Raw genomic sequence first — 21,931 nt, forward strand, 5'->3', positions numbered from 1 at the left:
TTTAGATAATTTGCAGCTGCAATGGACTTCTATCTCTAGTCCATACTGGGATCTTGTAGACCTTGTGTGGTAGAGGTGCATCAAAATATTCCACAGAATACCCTGAGTTGGAAGGGACCCCTGAGGATCATGGAGTCCAGTTCTAGTTTCCCTTTAGCCTTTGAATTGACCTTAGGAAAATACAGAAAATGAAGCTGGCAGAAGTAACTTTGTGTCTCTTACAGGATGCCAGTGCTACTTTATTTTCGTCTCCCATGTCTTCTTGAGTCAGCAGCACTAACTGCAGTGGAAGTTTTAGTGCAGCAGCATAACCAAGATCTTAAAGGGCACGGTGTTAAATGTGCTTTTAGCTCATCAAAGTGTCCTTCAGGTTCAGGGCAGATCATTGGTATTAATGTAACCTTTTTTTGGAGGCTTCTTTCAGAGAGTGGACTGCATAAATAGTTTTATTTACTGTATAGGTCTCAACCCTCTGCTGTGAGGTTTATATTTGTAATTTCTGTGGATGTTGGTCAAAGTTGAAGAGTCTTTTTTTGGAAAATGTTGTGTTTTCTTATCCTGGAATTCTACCACAGAGGCTCAGGTTGCCATAATGGTTGAAGGACTTACCTGAAATAATGTAAATAAACTGTAGTTCAATATAAATTAGGGAGTTGAAGTGTTTTTAATGAGGAGTATATGGCTATTCCCCAGTTAATTTTTCTGTAATCAAACCTTGTACCTTGAAATTAGGCAGGGCTTTTGTATAAATGTTACAGACCTTAGATCTGTCTTATTTTTGAGGTAATTGTTCTTTTTTTCATGTGCCTCAGGTTTTTCTGTGTCACCAGTATGTATATTACAATAATTATGTAATATATATGTATTAAAATTTTATTAAAATGTTTAATACAAAAAAAGGCTGAAGGATTCAAAAAACACTGGGCTATTTTGCAGTGTATTATTAGGCTTAATTCTTCATTTTGCTAAAAGATTAGGAGCATTTGGAGTGGGTAGTTGATAAGACTTCCACACAGGAAACTTAAAAACCATTAAGCTAATATGTATACACATAAAATAAAAAAGCAGCAATTAAATTTGAAGTTTGGTTTCCAACACCTTGAGGCATGTAAAAATCAGTTCTCCCCAAAAGAGCAGATATAAAGTTGAGAAAGGAAATTTGTATATTGGTAGTATTTCTAGTGAGTGGAATTTCACTGTGACTCTCAGCTGTGGTATTCATTAGAGCAGCCATCTGCTTTGGCAGTGCTGTAATTTCTTTTTTCAGTATCTCAGATGAAATTAAATGCATCATACAGTGAACACTGCTAGGAAAGTAAAAATCTAAATATGAGCTTGGTATTAAAGTTATGGTAGCTCATTGCAATTTATGTCCTATTTGTATAGTGTTCCAAAAATAGAAGAGCATCATTAACTGTTTGAATATTCAGAGAAAGGCTGTCTATTTGGGTGGTTTTGCTTGTGTTAGTGCTCCAGGAATTCTTGCAACCTTACAGCGAAATGGGATTTTGGAACTTGAAAATGTGACAAGCAAATGAATGGGGAAAACCACAGAATCAGCAGAGGTCACAGTGAGGAACAGATTGCTCTTCTCTCCCACTCTCTTTGCTATTACTGATATCCAGTGATATGTCATCCTTAACTCTTCCTTTTATTCCATCTCTTAATAGTCTGAAGCTTGCAGCTTTTTACATTTATCCTCCTGGTTTGGTGTTATGTTCTGCCAGGAAGCATTCCCAAACTCTTACTGTGTTTTCTCTGTATACTTCCATGAGCACATTAAAAAATACCAAGTGGACTGAGAAACCTCATCCCTGGCTTCTCTTTTTGCCCTTTCCACTTCTCTAGCTTTTCTCTTCTTGCCTCCATTTTCTCTACTTCATTTAGTGCTTGTGAGACTTTAGCTTGTCTAATCCTGTGCCCTTCCAGATCATATTATGCACTCTCTTACTCATTTAATTTTCCTTTTTGTTTCCTCTCCATCCCTAAGAGAGAAAGTTCCCTTTTCAAATATGTTTCTTGATCTCAAAAAATCCCCACTTAATCCATAATCTGCCTACTTTATTATTTTGCCTTTTGCCACAGTTATTAATATCTGCTTCCATTATTGCTTGTCTTATATTTGATAGTTTTATAGATAAATCAGTTATGTATCAGTGTTCCAGCCAAAGAAAAAGGGAATTCAGGACACACAGTCTCTCTGCAGTTCCTTGTGATTTGGCTACAGAGTGAGACTGGAGTGTGCCTAGGAAGCATTAACTGTGAGGAGATGGCTGATTGCAGAGCTCCTGTGCTGATTTTGCTGGTTGTATCTAAAGCTCAGAGGTGTTAAATGACCCAAACTGGATATATTGTCTGGTGGGGAGCAGTTCTGTGAGCTGGGCAGATGGTCTCACTCCTGCCAAGTGCTGCTGTGTGCCATGGGCTGGAAGAGTGGCCCAGTTCATCCCAGTTCCTATAAAGTTCTTGCCACTGGGATGGGCTGTCCAAACAGTCTGAGGCTACAAAGAGTTCCCATGTATAGAAAAGAGCTGAAATAACGTTCAGAGTAAAAAATGAATGCAGCAGATGAAAAATGCTGGCAGCTAAATTTGGTCCTCAGTTCCACTCTTTTATATCTGTTAAAGTACTCCAAATGGATAGTGGATAGCATATCTATCAATATATACATTTACTTAAATAATGGAAGTGAAAGTCAGTTCCTGAGCTATATGTCACTCAGAAATGTTTGAGACTTTTTCTTTTTAACCTTGAGGTGTTATATATGGTAGCATATTAAATTAGCATAAAACATTATGAGCATTGAGAGTGATATATGGTCATGTGTTCTCTTACAATGCATAAAGAATAATGAGTGGTAATTGGTTCAGGACATTGATTAAAGAGCTGTGGAGATGTAGTTTACTACACAAATGGCCTATCAAATTTCATCTCTGTTGTACTTTCCACTTTATTACTCTAACCTGAAGATATTTCATGGAAGTATGCCTGGACACTATATATATATATATATATATTTAAATATGTATTTTATAAAAATCTTTTGGTAGTTATTTGGTCCAACTGTGGAAAAAATTCATGTTCAGAGGGCTTTACTCTTCACTTCTCCAAAAGAATTTTCTGTGGAGGACTTTACTGGAAGTAGATCTTTAGGTGTCATGTTGTTAATTATGGGTGGTTACAGAAAACCTTTATTTTAGCCTCATTTTGGTGGTAATGTCTCACACCAGACAGGCAAGGTCAGTGAATTCTCTTCAGTCTGGTGTGAACAGGCTGAGTCACCATCCCTGGAGGTATTTAAAGGTTGTGTAGATGTGTCACTTCACTTAGGACATGGTTTAGTGGCAATGCTGGGTTAATGGTTGGGCTCAGTGATCTTACTGCAACCCAAACAATTCTGTGGTTCTGTGAAATGTCATGGAAGTGACACACTAATCCTTCACATAAAATAGTTTGGAAATAATGATTTTTGTTATTGTTAGCTGAGGAAGACTTACACAATGCATTGCAAATTAATAGAGTCTCAGAGATTTGTGTTTCTGACATATTTCATTTATTTACATGATGATTCTTTTTCTGTTTTATCCTTACAAGACATAAATTCTGATATGCCAAAGGAAAAGCACAGTTCAACAAGAAGGTTTTATTTTGGAAGTGTCGTCTTATGTAAAAAAATTGCATCCTTAACTTAATCTTTTATCTTTTGGGGATAAAATGCTTTGCCAGCTCACTTTCTGCATGCATAAAAGCCAAACACTTGTCTTGAATAACCTTGGCCTTGCATGTTTTTTATTTGAGCAGCATATTAAATGACAGCACTGTGTGGGTTTGCTCTAATAACTATAATGGGCAAAACAAGAAATCATTCTTTTTCCCAGATTCTTGAAAAGCTGTATGAAAGTACCTTAGGGTGGGAAAGACAGATTACCTTAAGGCCTTTGCACACATCTGCAGTAAATCAATTTGCCATGGAGATTGCAAAGTGAGCTGCCATGGCCTTGCACAGGAGGGTGCAGAAGCAGCAGTCAGGATATCTGTGTTAATGTGTCTTTCTTCTGACAGTTAATCTCCATTGGATATCTCAGACTTTCCATGACTTTTTTTTTTTAAACTCTCTGAGCAATTTTTCTCGCCTTTGCTCAAGAAGTGAGGGAGAAGACCTTGAAAAGATCCGGGGAGATTGATGTGCTGTCTCTTAAGAAGAGCTGAAAATGCTTGGTTTGTTTTCCAAAAGAATGAGGCAAGGCAGGGCTTTATATGCTAGAGGACAGTGTTGACATCAGAACAAAGAAATGAAATAAACTGTGAGGTTGAAGAATAAGTCAAAAGTGATAACCTTCAGAGCAGGGCAGTTCAGGGTCAGTCTGCCAGAGGCAGCCACTGTGCAGCTGGATCTTAAACAGTCTGTGCATGAAATTCTGGGAAAGTCTGGGGTTTGAGGGAAGTGGGATGCATTTGGTGGAAGAGAGGTCTCCTTGTTACTCAGTACTTATGATAGCTGTTCCAGTGATTAAAAAAAAAAAAAACATAAAAAGACTTTGATGAGTTTTTTGAAGTGTAAGCTGATTCTTGAATACTTTCAGAACCAAAGGGAACATAGTGCAAAGGAGAAAAATAGTAATGGAAGAGGACCAGTTTCATATTATGAAGTAGGTGGACCATGTGATGTATGAAAAGATTTCCTTGTCTGATTACATTTGATCCCTTTGATCTTTCAACTCTGATATATTTCTCCCTGATGCCTTCTTACTTTCAAATGACTTGCATTCATTTATTTCCAGTCCTACAGAAAACACTCCTGCCCATCTCTGTGCCATTCATCTATAATCTATTACCTTTCCTTTTTTCTGGTTTTTTTTTTTTTTTTCTCCTTAAAACATACACTGTAAAATTCTATCACCCAGAACCATTCAGCATCAAAGTGAGTTAACAAAAAGGTGTTTGTAAGCAAACTTTCCTGAGAGTGGAATAAATTTCAGGGAGCTCTGGTTCAGTGAATGTCTGCTCTGTCCTACTGTCACCACTGACAAAAAAAAAAAAAATCTCTAACTTCCTGGGAATTTCAGACCAAAAATAAATTTCTATATTTTCAATTTGATTATGTTTATCAAGGGAAAGGTTTCAGCAACTTAAATGAAACAAAAATAATAAATAATAGTATGAAGTCTGACCTTAGGGGTTTTTTCCCTCCAGCTCAGGTTTTGGCAGTGGATAAAAGTGACTGTATCAGGCTGGGTTGAATCCAGTCAATAGACTCAAAATGTACATAGTTACCTAAGCAGACTAAATAGGTTTGAAATCAAAGCTTACTCAGGAACACACTTTATTGTAGACAGTGAAGGGTGTATAAGGAGACACAGAAATCTGTCATCCAGATCTTACCTTGGATAAGCAGAATTTCATCTACAGATAAGAGGAGAATAAGAGATAGGAGGAGTCTCTTCTCATTCTAAATACTTCATCACTCGTAAAGATTGTGTGTACCACAGTGTCTTCCAATAATGAATTCCTAAGGGGTTTAAGAATATATTTATGCCATGGTTTTGGTGAACTGTTTGTATTCTGAGAGCTGTTCTGTTTCTCTGATGTCGTGATTTGTTTTTCATGCTGGCTGACCTAGAACAGAGACTGGGTGGACTTTAAGAATAAAGTAGGGATTTATTAGAAGGCCTCAATGGATCCACCTTGGGCAGCACAAGAGCCCAGCCAGGGCTGCACCCAAGGTGAACCCAAAATGGTCACAAAATGCACGACTGGTCTCAGGCTCTCACATTTTCAGAAGTTCTGGTTCATTAGCATATTGGAGTTAATTGTCCAATAACCTGAAGAGGTTATGAAGTCCCCTCCTTCTTGTTTTTCCTCTCCTCAGTCCACATTATTTATGCTCTTGAGCCTGAAATTTGGATCATTTGTCCTTGGTCCCCAGCTAGAGAAGGAATTGTTTTGTCTCCCTACTCTGTGCAGAGAGCTCACCATCCCCTAATATGAAGCTCAGAACTACACACTAAAGCAGCTCAGGATCTGAAAAAACAGGAAAGCTAAAACCTGAGGCATCCATACGAGTTTGTGTGCAATCTCTGCTTTGGAATAAAAGGAAAGAATCAGTTGCTGGGAAAGTGTAGTTGTGAGTCCTGTCAGTGTGAATGTGACCTGTGAGAGTGTGCTTGACAGGCAGAGAATGTAGCAGGAATGCAAAGGGATCACAACAAGATCTTTGCTCTCTCTGGTCAAGGGTGACCTGTCCCATTTATGCCACTCTGCTGCTGTCTGAGGCCTGTGAGTGGCTGTCCTTGGCAGCAGGGCTGTGGCTGTGCTGGGCAGAGCCTTGTGGCCAGGCACTGGCAGCACTGGGACGTTCAGGGTCACAGCCACACTGTCCCCTGCTGTGGAGAGACAGGGACTGGCCCCATCCTTTGTGATGTCACCACAAAGGGCTGCCCTGCCTTGTGCTCCTGCCTGATTCCCCTGCTGCTCTCTCTCTCCTGGGCTGTCAGGTATTGCTGCAGCTTCCAGCAAGTGTTACTGCAAAGTGCTGGAAGATTGATCAGAGTGGGATTTTTTTTCCCTATTTTCATTTTCTGCTTCTTGCTTAAACATGGTATCTCTGGTTCCACATATGGCAGCTAAAACCTGGAGAAGCACAGTAATTTTAACAGTGTGAGATGTTCTCAATGCACTGATGCACAGTATCAGTTTTGCCTTTTGTTCACTTGCCTCGAAGTAGCAAATGTAAAATTCTAGAGGACAATATTTTGTATTGATTTTACTTATAAAATCAATAAATAAAAATAGCTTGGCACAAGAGGGAATTCAATTACAAGTTTCATGAAAATTGTTGGAAGACATAATAAAATCTTAAAATGAAGTAATATGTGTAAGTAATCAAACAGGGTTGACTACATCTTCATGAATGACAAGCTTATGCTATAAAGTACTCTCTTAGTCCTGAAGGTCTATTTTTATTTGTGACTCTCTCCCACTTCTCATGGGCATAGCACATAAAAATGATGTATATTGTTTGGAGAAGTGTCAACAAGGCACAATCTTTCAGAGAAGCCCTAAAATATGCTCTTCATTGCTCTTCTCTGTGTCTGCAGCTTTGTCTTCTTCTCATTACACTCCCCAGCTCTTACTGATTCAGTGGATGCAGTGAAAACTGCTATTCTGAGCTAATTGTCAGTGGGTTTTGCTAGAGCTGCTCTAGCATTTGGTTCAAAAAAGCCAGTATTAAATAGGCTAAAAAAGCTACTATGCATAGTACTCTGGCAATAATTAGGATCTAAAGATCTAGACCAGCATAAGTGAAGTCAGGATTAGGAAAAGATGACCCTGAATGTCCCAGTGCTCTTTAGACCAATATATTAACTTTGGAAAGTTAACTACACTGCAAAACCACTTGCAGAATTTTTTCTGTATTTTTACATCTTTTTCCCCCCTCAACCCTCAAATATTACTCATTACATGTTTATAATAGCTGCTTACACAGAGGAAGAGACATTTCTCAGTTCCACATAACAGCTGAAGCAAAAAGATCTTGTTACTTTTGGATGTTCTCCTGTCTCTAAAGTGTGGAGGATCAATAATCATATGCAAGGACTGGAAGAATTTAAGGAGTACAGAATAAAAAGTTAGAATCTTTGTGTATCTGTGGAACATGCATGCAGAATCATTCTACACCAATTAAATTTCATGTCTCTTATTTATAATTACTTAAATTAAATCAGTTGATACAGTATATGAATCAGGAATTTGCATTTGATTGAAGATTATATGATATCCTGAAGTGTGCAGCCTAAGATCTGGATGATGTTGCAGTCAGGCTTCCTGAGAACTCCTTTCTACCAAGAGAGAAATACCATGTAATTACAACTGCAGAAGTTCATGTAGGTAGCACCAGATAATTCTTTATCTGATTTATTTCAGGTTTTCCTGAAGTTCAAATCAGTCCTGGTGCACAGAGCTAAAATAAAACCCTTTTCAAACTCAGAACTGGGTTTTGGGTAGGATGTGAGGGGGAAAGACTTTCTCTGTGTTTGGTGTGTCTCCCTCTGCCCCCAGGGGTGACTTCTGAGTGAATCATGCAATGAATACAAGAGAAATTTAAAAGGTTTTCCCTTTATTTTTGGGATTGTTTCCATTGTGTTGCTACAAAGCAGAGTCACACCAAATCCCTTTCTGTAGCTGGAGACTTGGTTTATCTTTCTTTTATCTCTAACAAACATGCAGGAACCCTGGTATTTGAAATGTGCTTGTCATTTACAGCAGGAATTCATTTTTCCCCCTTCCCTTCCTTATGTAAGTTATTAGACTGATTCATACCTAAAAGAGGCTCTCACTTTATTCCTGATTGAAGAATGGTTTGCCATGTCCCTGCACACAGGAATCTCCCCTTTGGGAATCCAGCCATTTTGACAGGAAGGGAGAAAAAGTGAAAATATTGCAGCTTCCATCCCTGCATCCAGCTGTCCAGTTTGCCAGTGTTTTATTGTCTGCAAAGAGCAGGGGCAGGGTGGTAAAACAGGAAAATAGGAGATGAAAATAGGAAGAACATTTCAGTGATTCAGCATTTTACTTTTTTGCAATATCAGGCACTGTATTGCCCACCCTACAAACCAAACACAATAATTAGACCCACAGGGATCTTAGCCATGACAGTACAGAATATGTAAAGCTGTCAGAGACCCCAGTCATTCAGGAGCACACTGCTAATGCACAAAATAATGGAAAATGTAAAAAGAAGATGCAAGAGTCATAAATTAAAAATGAAGAATAAAGAACATGGAGTTCTGTTATGTTGCAATCTTTCACTTAAAATTTCGTCCTAACAATTTTAATGTACATTTAATGAAAATAAGAGCAATTTTAAAAGGAACCCATAAACAAAATTTAAGTTGGATTTAAGTTGGATAATTAATTCTATTTTTCCTTTTCTCTGAATAAAAAATCCCTTAAATCTTCAGTCATGTCTGGAATGTCCACTGTGATGACATCTTAAAATTTTATTTGTGCCCTGCAGATTGAAGTAGCCAAGACAAGTGTATGGATTTGAAAACATCTTCATTTGGAAATTGTAACATACTATCACTAAACTAAGTCTTGGTTGAAGATTATGGTTGTGAAAGGATGCATAGAATTCCCAAATGAACATGAAACTTAAATCTCCTGATTATTCCTGAATGGGAAAATAGGGAAGCATTTGAAGTAAAACAATTTCTGCATGACATTTCTAGTTTTTTGCAGATCCTCCCACATATGATGTTACCTTTGTGTCCTGTTACAGTTTTCCTCCTTTGACTTAAACAGTGTATTTCTTGGGTTCTTAGTATCTTACTTTTTAATTACAAAACAAACCAACAAAGGTACTTTGAGAAGTATCTTCAGCCTTGTGTTGTGCTGAAAATGATGTGTTGAAGGAATATTCAAAATGGGCATTGGGTAACTTTTGCATTTCCTTTGACTACTAAACCAAAACTGGTTGGTAAGGTAGGGCCCCACTCCATCATGTGAGAATTCCACAGGATTGGAATATTTCCACAGCAAATACTGCTCAGAGCCCTCAGCTTCTTTCTCCCCGATCCCAGGAAACATGTACTGCAAAGAATAATACAGAACTAGCCCTAAAGGTCTTTGATAAGCACCAAAACTAGAAGAAACAAGAATACACAGTCAAATGTACTGATTTGTTTTTAGACCAGTACAGACTAATTAGACCTTTATGTCTGTGGGGCTTACACAGATATTTGTTCAACAGCATGCACATGTTGCTATGGCAATCATTTTGTTTGTCAAATGCTAACTAAACTCTAAAGAAAAAAAAGCCTTTTCCTTTTTTTTTTTCCCTCTTTCTGTTGTGCCTAGTATCTCCAGCCCACACACAGCTGCTCTGAAATAGCTCAGAGCCTTCTGGCATAGAGGGTTTCCAGTCTGGCAGGAGCCTGGTGCTGTCACAGGGCTCTGTGCCTGTCTGTGAGCCCCCTCCTCCCACCTGTGTCCCCACTGCTGGGCACTCCTGCTCCCCTTGCTGCCACTTGCCTGCCTGGCTTCCAAGGGCACAGCCCAACTTCCCCTGTGCCTGAGATCCCTTCAAGCCATGGAGGATAACTCACTTCTCTTCTGGTCCCAGTGAAAAGGGTGTTCTGAGCTGTCTCTGCAGGCTGCAGAAGTGCAGCTTTGTGAATTTATGGGTCAGGGACAGAATGCCATTTCTTTGGAAAGCTCTGACTGCCTGCCTCTGCTGTTTGCAGGTTGGGGTGGCTGCTCAGATTCAGGCTGAAGCATTCCTTACATTCCATTGCAGAGGGGGAGAAGCCCTGATCAGATCTTGCACCCATAGCTCTCATTGACATCATCTCTCCTAGGAGAGTGACCAGAGTGGGAAAGGATGAAAACTGGTGCTTTGCCTGAAATTTCCTCAGAATCTGTAAATACCAGTGGCAGGGATTCTTTTCTCCTCCTCTCCAGCAAAGAGTTTGCAGGGACATACCTGAAAAATGCATTCCATAGAAAGGAGCTCCATTTTCAAATAAAATGTTACAGCTCCATTTTTACGACTGCTCTCTTAAATTTTCATCTGTGAACAACAGGCCCTGTGACAAAACATGGAGAATAAAACATTCTGACTGCTCATAAGAACTTCTGGTGGGCATTTAACAGTGACTATTTGCCTTTTTCAAGGTCATGCATTTGAGTGCAATTCTTTGGTTCTCCTCCACCACAGCCATTTTGAGATGTGTGAGTGTGATGGTATTTTAAGAAGGAGGAATAGGAAGCTGCAGCATAAATCCATTATATAGATTCTGCCCTTAAGGAGTCATGCAGAGAATCCTCCTTAATTTGGTGACTACCCAGAAGACACTTGAGTGCTCCCTTTAAATAATAGCAGCCATGGCAGCACGTACTTGGGTCCAGCAACATTTTTGACAAATCCATGTCCATGAGTGTAACCATAATTTCACCACTTGATTCTGAAATCTTTGGGAAGTGAAATTTTTTTCTTGCCCAGAGGAAAGATCCTGCCAAGAAGTGCATTGAGTGCCAGAGGTGGAGATCATAATGTCTTAGTTAGATGTAGCCAGCTTTGACAGAAATGCTCTGTCTTTTGTGTGCGTTTACAGGGTTGTATGGGCAAGAATTCACTTTTAGAATTCACTAAAGATAGCTTTAAGCTGTAATTTTTAGAGGAAGATACCTTGGTATAAGAAAGTTGCTCTGAAGGAGGCACAATTGATGTGTAAGCTGGAAAAAACAAAAGTTATATAGATTTATACAATATGTATGAGAAACAAACAAAACTGTATTGACCAAAAATAAATTATCTCTGTTTTCCTGCATCCTTGCTTAATTGAACTGTTCTGCAAGCTGAATTTGGAAAAGCATATTTTGAGCTGGGCTCTGAAAAAGAAATGCAGATATTTTGACTGGCAAAGGAAACTTCATACAATTTATATTCTCTCAGCCTTATAATGCCCATTGATGTCAGTATGTCTGCTTATAATGGACACCTATATTCTCCACTAATGTCAGTATTGCAAGACAAAGAGGCAGGGCATTGAAGAGACCTCTGTGTTTTTACCCAAGTGGAATTTTTAGGTTTAAGTGCTAATAATAGCATTTTTCTCTGTAGCATTCTCAGATCTTCTTGTTTTGTTTTTGCTCTGCAGTTTTATTGTGGGGTTGTTTTGTAGTTAACATAACTGGCAGAATTTCAAATGTCATACAGGAGGTGTTAGCAGACAAGCTATTAGCTGGGAAGTTGCAGATTTGAATGCACATACATACATAAATAAACAGAGGCTGGAAGGAGAAAGATGGAAGGAAAGGGATGGGTGCAGTAGGTTTTAACTATTTATGTGTGAAGGCAGCATGAACTTGGTAAAGGTTTCAAGTAGGCAAAGCCCTTATTCTTATTATCATCACTATTCCCTTGTGTGATCATCAGCCTCACAATACAGCAATGCTGGGGAGATTTTTAACTTTATCTTCTGGACTAACTCATGGACTCTTAGAGGCTGTTTATATGTAGTGCCCACTGTTATATGTGATATCTGCAGTGTGGTGGGTGCCTTAGAGAATGGAACACACTGCACATTGCTCAAGTGTTGTGTGCAGAGCATCTCTGAACAGGGTAGATGACAGGACTGGGGAAAATTCATGAGCAAAATGGTATCTCTTGTACCAGACCATGTACCAGACTTTTAGATTTGTAGCTTGTTTCAAAGCTCTCTCCTGGAGGAAACCAATGTGTACTGGGAAATGAAATTACACTGACAGAATCCATTCTGCATGTCACTTGTCAATTGTCTGTATTTCTTTAATGCTCATCTAGGCAAGTTTGGGGATTTTTTTTTCTTTAAAAATTGCTAATACCTGGTATTTATTTTTTAAATTAGTGCCTGCATGATCTACTGTGGATAGTGGACTCTGGTTTTCAGGCTAGAATATGGCACAAATACCCTTGACTTGAGCAGATACCATTATTCTCTGTACCTTATCTAGTTCCATGCTGTGATGATGTCTGACATCTGGGATTATTTCAGTGCTTGACTACTTAGGTTCTAAGCATTCAAGAAATAATGTGATTAAGAGCTGTCTCCTGATTCCATTGTCTTCTTTGACTGGATTCAGTGGCAATGGATCAAGCTTTTCACATTCAACATACAAGAGTGAAATAAAGATTTCTAAACCATTTTTTATACTCAGCTGGTGGGAATCATGCTGAGAGTAAGTGTTCTTAAAGGGGAAGCTTGATGGGCCAGGGAGAATTTGAGGGAAGTCAGAGAGGAATAGCTCCCAAACCTGCTCACTGCAACTTTATCAGTTTGGGTTTGTCTGCAGTACCCAATCTTCTATGAAAACATTTAGAGACAGCTTGCAGGTTATAAATTACTGTACAAAGTGCAGGTAATTAATTTTAAATGGCACTGTTTATAAGCTTTGTCCCAGTGATAGCAAATCTTGGAGGGCTGTTGGATTCCTAAATTCCAGCCACCCCACACCTTCCATGGTCTGCTGTGTGGGAGTTCTGGAGAGAGCAGATGCTGTGAGTGTTGCCATGTGGAAAATTTGGGAGTCCACATTTCCCATGCATTGGAGACTTGTCTCACATAACAATGAGTTGTTGAAGAGCTTGTTTACTAGAATAACACAGGTAGTTGTAGCAGAAAAATCCTATTAAATGTTTTTCATCAGAAGTTTGTTCACAAGGCAGTTGTTGATTTCATTTCCAGGCTACTGGAATCTTATTACAGAACAAAGAATCTTAAATGAAATCTTAATTTGAAAATCCTCAGCTTATCAACCAGCAGTGAGTTCAGGTCGTCAGAGTTTAAATTCTAGACGTATTTTGCCAGAACTGGAAATGAAAAAATAGTGCTCCGTGCAATTTTTAAAGCTAGCTGTACAACAGAAACAGCATTTAATGCTCAATGTGCACAAACTTTAAACCACAATAACTTTTATAATGAAAAGCTTGCATTGGTGTGCAACATCAGGTTCCTTGAGGGATCTGTTCTGACTGCCAAAAGCAGCTGTTGACAAAGTGGAATAAATACATACAATTAATCAAGATGTCTGGGTGCTGCTCTTCATTTTAATTAACAGTGGTCTTTGGAATAAGTAAATTTTGATTATTTACTTCAAAATCAGATTAGTTACAACTGAAGAAAATTAAAATATCAAAGCTGATAATGTGTAAATGATTATCAATCTTACCAGACTAAACATGATGTGTATTTGTTGAATATATATATATTTATAGATACATAGATAAGCAATCCAAATAAGTCTGCCTTGGTGAAGGTTTACTGCTTTTCAGTGTACTGAATCCTGCTTTATAGCCTGGGCAGGTGAGGGCCTTGCTGCAGGGCTGCTCTGAAGAAAAAGGTGCAGATTCATCAGCCCTAAATCTTGCATATTTCTCTTCTCTGAGAAGGCTGAAACTCAGGCTTCCCTTCCTTTAGTGAATTCCTCCAGGCTCTCAGTTCCACAGGATTTGAGAGTTTTCATGACTGTTTTGTAGGTTACCTTTTAAGGATTTTACCTGGATGCTTATCATGTTCTGCATTAGACAGTTTGGAACATTTTAGCTGCAAATGCATCTTTGCAGTAATTAAAGCTGGAAATGAATCTGGCTCCCTGGACTATTTTGTAAATTCCAAAGGGAAAGGTGGTTATCTTTTTCATGTGATAATTTAGTAATTCTGTACAATTCCATCTAATTCCAAAACAGTACATCTGAAAAATATAATTATAGTTCTCATTATTTTGGTAATGGCTTTTCATCATGTGTCAGTCCTTTTTTTTTCCTGCCAGCTTTTTATTTATACATTTCTATGATGCTTTTTATTTACATATTTCTATGATATTCTTTATTTGAAAATTTCTATAGTACCGGGGTCTTTTGTTTCTTTCTTCTTTTTTTTCTTGATGTAGCAGGCTAAAAGCAATGACAATTTTCATTAAATGTTTTAGAGTAATTGCACCTATTTTATTTTTCCTGATGAAATTAAAAAGCTTGCCAAAGTGGTCAATGTTTTACTTCTTTAGACTTAAAATAATGAAGTTTCTGGGGCATGACCATCAGTTATTCCTCCTCTGGTTAATATTTCTTACTTAGCTTCTCTGAAACAGAATTTGGAGTAGGGGTGTCGAGCTTACAAATGTTCCTCAAGTTTTCCTCTGCCTGTCTTTGCATTTTTTACCAAGGGATCCAAATTAATGTGTGATGATTCTGGGGGGTCCCAAACCATCCCCTTTTCTGTACTTGCCTGACTGGGCATTCCTCATGCACAAGAGTTTGTAGGTTTTTATGTTCCCCTTGTCTGTGTTTTGGTCATCCCCTCCAAGCCCTCAGCCTCTCATGCTGTTTTCAGGATGCAGCTCACTTTCTGGGTGGCATTCCCAAGCCAGCCCTGCTGAGGGTGATGGGTCCATGGATTCTGCCATCAGCAGGGATGAGAGGCCATTATGTACTTAGAGGTTTTACATTCACTGCACTTGGCAATTCAGCCCTTTGTGTTCCTGCCTCTTTCACACAGGGGCTCCTCTCAAGCACTGTTTTGTATTGATGGATCTCAGCTTTCTCACCATCTGCTGCTGAATCAATTTCCCTGTTTCTTCCTTTCACTTTAGCATCTTACCTGTATTTTGTTCCTGACCAACCTATTTGAATTGTACTCGTGTATTTCTTAGGAACTGTGCCCAAGGCAGATGCTGTTTACTGAGGTGGAATTGATTTAACTTAAGGAAGTGGGGCTTATTTAATATTTTATCTGTGATATAAATTGCAGCATTGGCAAGCTACAGAATGTCAGAAAGGCTCAGTTTTACCTGAAATTTAACCTGGGTTATGCCTGCCTTGCCTTTGCAGGGTGAAAAAAGACCAAGGGTAAAAAAAGACCAAGTCTCCCTCGCTGAGTCACTGCTCAGAAAAGTTCCATATTTGACCTAAAACCCTTGGCTGCATCCTGTTAAGCCAGGAAACTGATTTTTTGTTTGTTTTCTAGGATACAGGAGGCTGTAACTGTCTGTTTACAGTCTTTTAACCTTCTTTGGGGTTTTATTCATACTTTTCATAGCTCCTTAAATTAGCCCTGCAAGTTCATGGTCCTTGGTGCTGCTAGAGCATTCTCTGCCTGCTCTTACATGTGTTAAGCAGCCAGCATTGGCAGAGATGTGAATTAGAAGTTATGTCCTGCAGTAAGACTGTGATCTCTTTGATTAATATGAATATTTCAGATTGCTAATAATAAATGCAACTAGAAATTAATAACAAAATTGTATTTATTTGTAAATCTCTATTAGGATGTGCAGTACTTTACAAAAGTGCATTTCCAAGTCCCAAGAGCAAGGACCTTTGGGTAAAAGTTTTAGAGGCATTGAATGCATATCATAAAACAAATGATGTTCTGCCACATTACTAATTATACCTTGTCAATAGATACAATTTTCTGTAATAAAACCAGGTACCTTGTTATTCTTAAATGCAGGTTGGAATGTACATGGATGAATTGACTTCTAGAGACAGTCAAAGTGAATTAAAGCTACAACTCTGTGAATTTTAATAGGAATTTTGTACAAGTTCTGTACTCATTATTCTTTATGAGCTTTATGCAGTTAGGCATTTCTACCTGTCTCTTTTCAATCTTTCTATATGTTTATGTATTTTTAATGTCTTTTAGTTTAACTGCTTCAAATAATCTGTTTCATCATCACCTGTTACAGAAAAAGAATGTGTGCTTAATTGAATTTAAATTATTTTAAGAGTCTACAGCTTATAACCATCATCCACTAAGACAGAAATTCCAACTTGTAGGAGTTAGTAACTTTGAAGTTGACATTTCCTTTCTCCAGTAATGATTGCAACTGCAGATTCTGCACAAATGGCATATTACATGAAGTGAAAGTTTAATTATAAGGGGAAACTTAATTGAATATTTCTGTTTGATTAATAATAAAGAAGCAGGAACATCACGTTTGATTTTAGAGAGGCCAAATAAAGGTTGTTGAAGTGCTGCCTTCAGTGAGTTCCATGTGCAGTGCTGAGGTGTGTCTTCCTTCCCTGGGTTTCTCAGGCTGAGCAGGGGCTGTGGCCTCTCTGCTCTGGTTTCTGCTGGGTGGAATCCTGAGCAGTCCAAGGCAGACCCAGGGCAAAGGCTCTACACAAACTCTCTCAGCTGGCTGTCAGTAGCTGATCTTCAGTTTAGTGAATGCAGCACCAGTGCTTGAAGGAGCAGTGCATCAGCTTTGTGTGAGAGCAGCCTGAAGTGCTGGAAGGGATGAGTGTTGTGCTTTCTCAGAGTGCCTGGAGAATAAATGGCCCAGCAGTTTCAAAAAGTCAGAGGGGCCTCTTCATGTCTTATGTAAAATTATTTCATTCCAAAATGGCCCCAGAGAGCTCAGTAAAATCAGCCCACCAGGAAGCAGCAACAAGAAACAAGCCAATGAACAAAACTGGGATTTATTTTTAGTATCTCAGAATTAAAATTAAAGACACTTAGAGCATGTCCTTTTTTTCCCTGTTGTGATTATGGAATGCTGAAATCTACACATGTCCTTTTTGCCACCGTGACCTCTCCTTGCTGGGCTTTCTAACCACTAAATTATTAACTTCAGAGAAAGCTTGATCTGCTGCCAGGGACATGTCCTTTTTCTGGGCAGGCTGTTTATGGCATGTAGCTCCCAGATAATTATCATATCACTCAGCAAACAGTTCTTTCTGAACACACCCATTTAGGGAATGTACAGGATTTTGTTTTACTGGCACAGTTACTTTACACAATGGTTTGATGCACAGGAGCTAAAATAGAAAACAGTACTGACAATTCAAATGAGCATTGTCTGTAAAATTGTGCTTTACTGAGCAAAAAGCTTAAAAGAAATTTCCTAACAAAACAGCTGTAGCTGGAAGTTATCCAAAGTTATCCATGTCAAGCATTACATGTTGTATAAGATGTGCTTTTTTCCCAAAAAGTGCTGTGATTTACAACCTTGTGATGGGATGCTGTTTCAATAACTAAGATATTCTAATAATTAAGAAACACTCCTGTTTCCAAGTGCTTTGGTTTCCCATGGAATTTTTTCTCAGTAAAGTTATCAAACTTAGGGTTAGAACCCCACACAATTACAGCTGTAGATGTGGTGAGATGGGATTGTATCCTATACCCAGCACAGCCCTGTATGATTTTTCTTTTTCTTTTTTTCTTTTTCCTCAAAAAAGTACTGTGATGCACCAAAAAAAGAGAGTGGGGTTCAATTTCTAACACTAAAAGATATAAGAGGGACAGAAGAAAATGGTTTTGATTTTCAGGGTACTATTGAGCTCTGTAGGCAGGTGCTTGTAAAGGGATACTAGTTTTCCTACAAATTTAAGAATTTCTAGAAATAATCACATGTAGCTGAGCATTAGCACTGCTTGATATTCTGATAAATTAAACTGTCCTCATGATGATGCTTTTGAATCCACACCATAGGAGATTTGGGCTTACTGGCATATCTGCACTATAACCCATGTATCTAACCCATAGCCTTTTGCTGGAAAATTGAAATAAGCCTCACAATTCATCTGAAATGTGTGCCAGGGCTCCCAGTGCATAAGAATAGCCTGATGGAGCTGTATGTGAAGGAGGAGAAGCTTCTGAACTTTTCAGTCGGGGGTTGAATGTATATTATGGCAAATAGATCATTTTAAATTAGTGTTCAGTACATTTAGGATGGAGTGTATTTTTTCTCCTGGATAGATTGCCTCTGAACACAATTCAGAAACCCAATCTTAGGCTTAGCAATGAACATTTCAAAAAGGTAAATTAATATCTTCACAGGGAAGAAATATGGTTTATTATAGAATCACCTGCAATTGCCACTATAATTATGGCTTTGTCAGTATTTCTGTGAAAACTATTTATTAGGAGTTTTGGAAAAATTCTTTTTTAGAATGAGCTGTAATGGAGTGTGCAGCTCTGCAGGCAGTGACTGAGCCTGAGGTGTGTCCTGCACTTGCTGCTCTGAACAGGAAAATTTGACTTTTCTCCTGCAAAAGGTCATGCACAAGTTGTTGGGAGATTCCCAGAGATGCTGACTTTTCTCTTTAAGTAGCCTTTTTCGTATCTTAAGCAGGGAATCCTCCTGCTTAGGATGCCTGTGGCAGAGGTCTGTTCTTGCTGACAGCATCAGTGCCTGGAGCGTGGGTCATGGCCCTTCCTGCAGGGCTGGCAGTGCCAGGGCAGGGGGGAATTGGCTTCTCCTCATGGGCATGGCAGTCCTGGGTCCATTGTTGGACTTGGTAACCCTGCAGGTCTTTTTCAACCTCGGGGATTTGGTGATCCTGTAATTTCCTTGTTTTCCTTACAATAAAAGATGGCAAATTTGCAATTAGCAAACTGTTGCTGTATCCCCTGGCACAGCAAAGATGCAATTCACTTTCAGTATTTTCCTCAACACTGGTGCATATAGATTAAAAGGGTAGTATTTGATGCTCTAAATTACAAAAACAAATTTAATTCATATTTCAAAGTTAGTTATTAGCCCAAGAGACCTATTTAAGTTTGACAGAGAATTTTTAAAGATTAAGAAAATGCTATTTTACCACACTAACTTTCTGCTTCAAAATGGTGACTTCAATTTTTATCCCTTCCTTAGCTGGCAGTCTTGACTCTGTTTTCTGAAATGGCCTTGTGGTTCTGAAGAAGTTCTTCTGAAACTATTAGAATGAGAATCAGAGTAAAAATGAGCTTAAATAAATGAGATGGAAAGCCAGACCTACTCAGAGATACTGGAAATGTTAACCAACCCATAGTTAATGAGATGTCTCACAAAATCCTTGTAATGTGAATTAAATTAAAAACAGGGAAAAGAATAGCTAGAAATGTAAGAAAAACAAGTGATCTTCAGTTGTTTAATCTGAAATCAAGCAAGCAAATTTTAGTGAGCCAAGAGTGTTTTTCAGGATAACTATAGACACAGATGATGGGGCAGGGAGGAAGTGCCTTTTATCCCACTTTTTTGGGCTTTGTTTCAGGGAGAAAAGAAAAAAGAATTAAAATTCTTGCACCCCTCCAACAGAGATCATTATGTGTGAGATAGCCCAATGAAGAAATTCTTTCATTAAAGAAATATAAAGTTTTAAAGACATTCATTTGAGTGTTTCCAAAAAGGGTGTTAATGAGTGATTAAAAATGGGCATAATTTGGTTTTTAAAAGCCATCACTCTCTCACAATTAGCACAGTGTGTTTATATATTAGTAGAGCTTAATCAGATCAGGAGGAAAGGATTTTAACTCAGAGGAAAGGAAATCCCAGGGCTGATTTTTCAAAACAGATATGAACAAATATTCTCATTTAAGGATGACCTACACAGGACAGGATTCACTGATGCTGTAACTCTGGCTATGGAATGGAGATGGGCAGGTTCCAGATTCTGACTGTGACTTGATGGTTTTCTTGAAGGGTTGCTCAAAATCATACAGAGATTAGGGGCATGATGTGTCACTCATGGAATGATATCTGTCATTAGCATGAGGCTGCCAAGAGCTCAGAATAGATGAGTAAAAGGGTCACTTCTGGCCTTCAAAATAGAAAAATGTAACACTGTTCTCTGTATTCATAACTGGTACAGAAATTCTGTGTTCTGAGCTCTAGTTAATCTTCAAAAACACCAGGAAAATGACATTTTTTCCAGTTCTATTCATTGCCTGTGAGGAACTGTATTTTCTGTCCCTTTTCTGTCTTGAGATCACAAATAATCAGTCTGTACAGCTTTTCATTACCTCTAATCCTTAGATTACTCTCACACTCTAACTAAAATCATTGCAAGTGGCTTTCATGAATTCAGTAAGGCACAGCTCTGTTAAAAAAAAAAGCCATTGCAACTCATGTAGGAAGCACTTGGGAGGGAAAATATATCCTGGAAATGGCCAGGGCTACTTCCCCATTCTGGATATGCTGAGGAGTGTGTTTATTCTGTGGTAATACCAGCTAAATAAGCAGCATTAGTAGCTAATTAATAAACTATTAACTATGAACAAGGCTGCCATAACCTGAACTTGTAACAGGCTAAATGGAATGCAGAAAATGTTAGTTTAAAATGTAACTTGAAAATTTCCAGTGCTAATCCTTCAGAGTTGAATAGTTTGCATTGTCTTTTGTCATAGATTAAATGAAGACTGGCACCACATCTGAATAGTGGCATTTTAGACTCATTTTTTAGGAGGGAGTGTTTTTAGTAACCCAGCCCTTACTTACCATGAGATGAGAATATCTTGTGAATATAGCTTAATTTCTACATGCTTCAGTCTTCTTCAGATTTATTTAAAATAATGAAGCAGTGCCAGAATCCCACACTGTGTGTCATAGTAATCACAAACCAGTGCAAGAGATGTATCAAACAAACATTGGAAAAGGGGAGGACAAAATTACAAAAGCATAGCAATGCTTTTTAAAAACCTTCTCAATATAGGCAAATACTTTATTAATACAAAGTGGGTGATTTTAAAATTTTTGGGTTTTTTACACATTCTGGGAAATCTTAAAAGTGAATGTATGAAAGCACAATAATTTTGTAGTAGTAATAAAAAGAGAAAGAAATTAAAGTATTTTAATTTAACAACTGCTGCTGCTTTTCCCCATTCCTGCTTCAGGGAAGAGTCAGGCCATGCCTGACAATAGATTTGTAGTAAAAGTGTGTAATTCCCTTCTTACAGGCATTCATTATTACATTTGAGATATTTCGTTTCATAACAAAGGCAAAGAATCATCTTAGGCACTTTTATCATGGTAATGCTTTAAAACATAGAATGGCATTTATGTCTTTTACAAATTCCTTTCATCTTCTGCAGAATGCAGCATATCCTGTATGACTGTGAGTACCTATGGCAATTCCACATCTTTGATTTCCTAGGACAGCAGGAATTTGCAGAGACTGTTTGATACAATGGCTGGTTTAGTTAGTGTGGTGTCATCAGAGATAAAGCTTCAATTCCAATTTCTCTGTATTTGCTAATCACTTTTAGAAAATAGAACACTAAATAGACATGTTTTGTCCTACTTTTTTTTTTTTCTCTTTTATAACTTTTTATATCGTTATTGCCAGATAATTTAGTGCCCAAAATACAAGGGAATGGATTTCTTTTATAAAGAAATGAAATCACTGCAGTAACAGCAGTCTGCCCAGGCTGCAGCAGTGCAGCCAGTGCAGGACACAGGACTGGGTGTGATGAGTGAATGCACACAGGGGTGTAGGGAGCTCTCCTCTTTCCACATCACCCTTTCCTTGAGAAGAGGTGATCAACACAGCTCCTTCTTTCCTCTGTGCCAAAAGAATGGGTGAGTTTCTCACTCCAGCCCAGGCAAATCTGGAATCTCATTTGTGAGGCTCAGAGCCATGGGCTGGCAGGCTTTGACAGGGACTGAGATAACCCAAGGAGCCAGAGGTGCTGCT

At 38.5% G+C, this 21,931-nt stretch overlaps 1 protein-coding gene across 1 annotated transcript in view; it reads left to right on the forward strand.

The window, feature by feature from the left end:
• Positions 1-21,931, forward strand: part of DPP10 (dipeptidyl peptidase like 10) — a 236,978-nt gene that overhangs the window by 136,568 nt on the left and 78,479 nt on the right. The window lies entirely within an intron of this gene.

Source organism: Serinus canaria, chromosome 7 (assembly GCF_022539315.1).
Source record: "Serinus canaria isolate serCan28SL12 chromosome 7, serCan2020, whole genome shotgun sequence".
NCBI lineage: Eukaryota > Metazoa > Chordata > Aves > Passeriformes > Fringillidae > Serinus > Serinus canaria.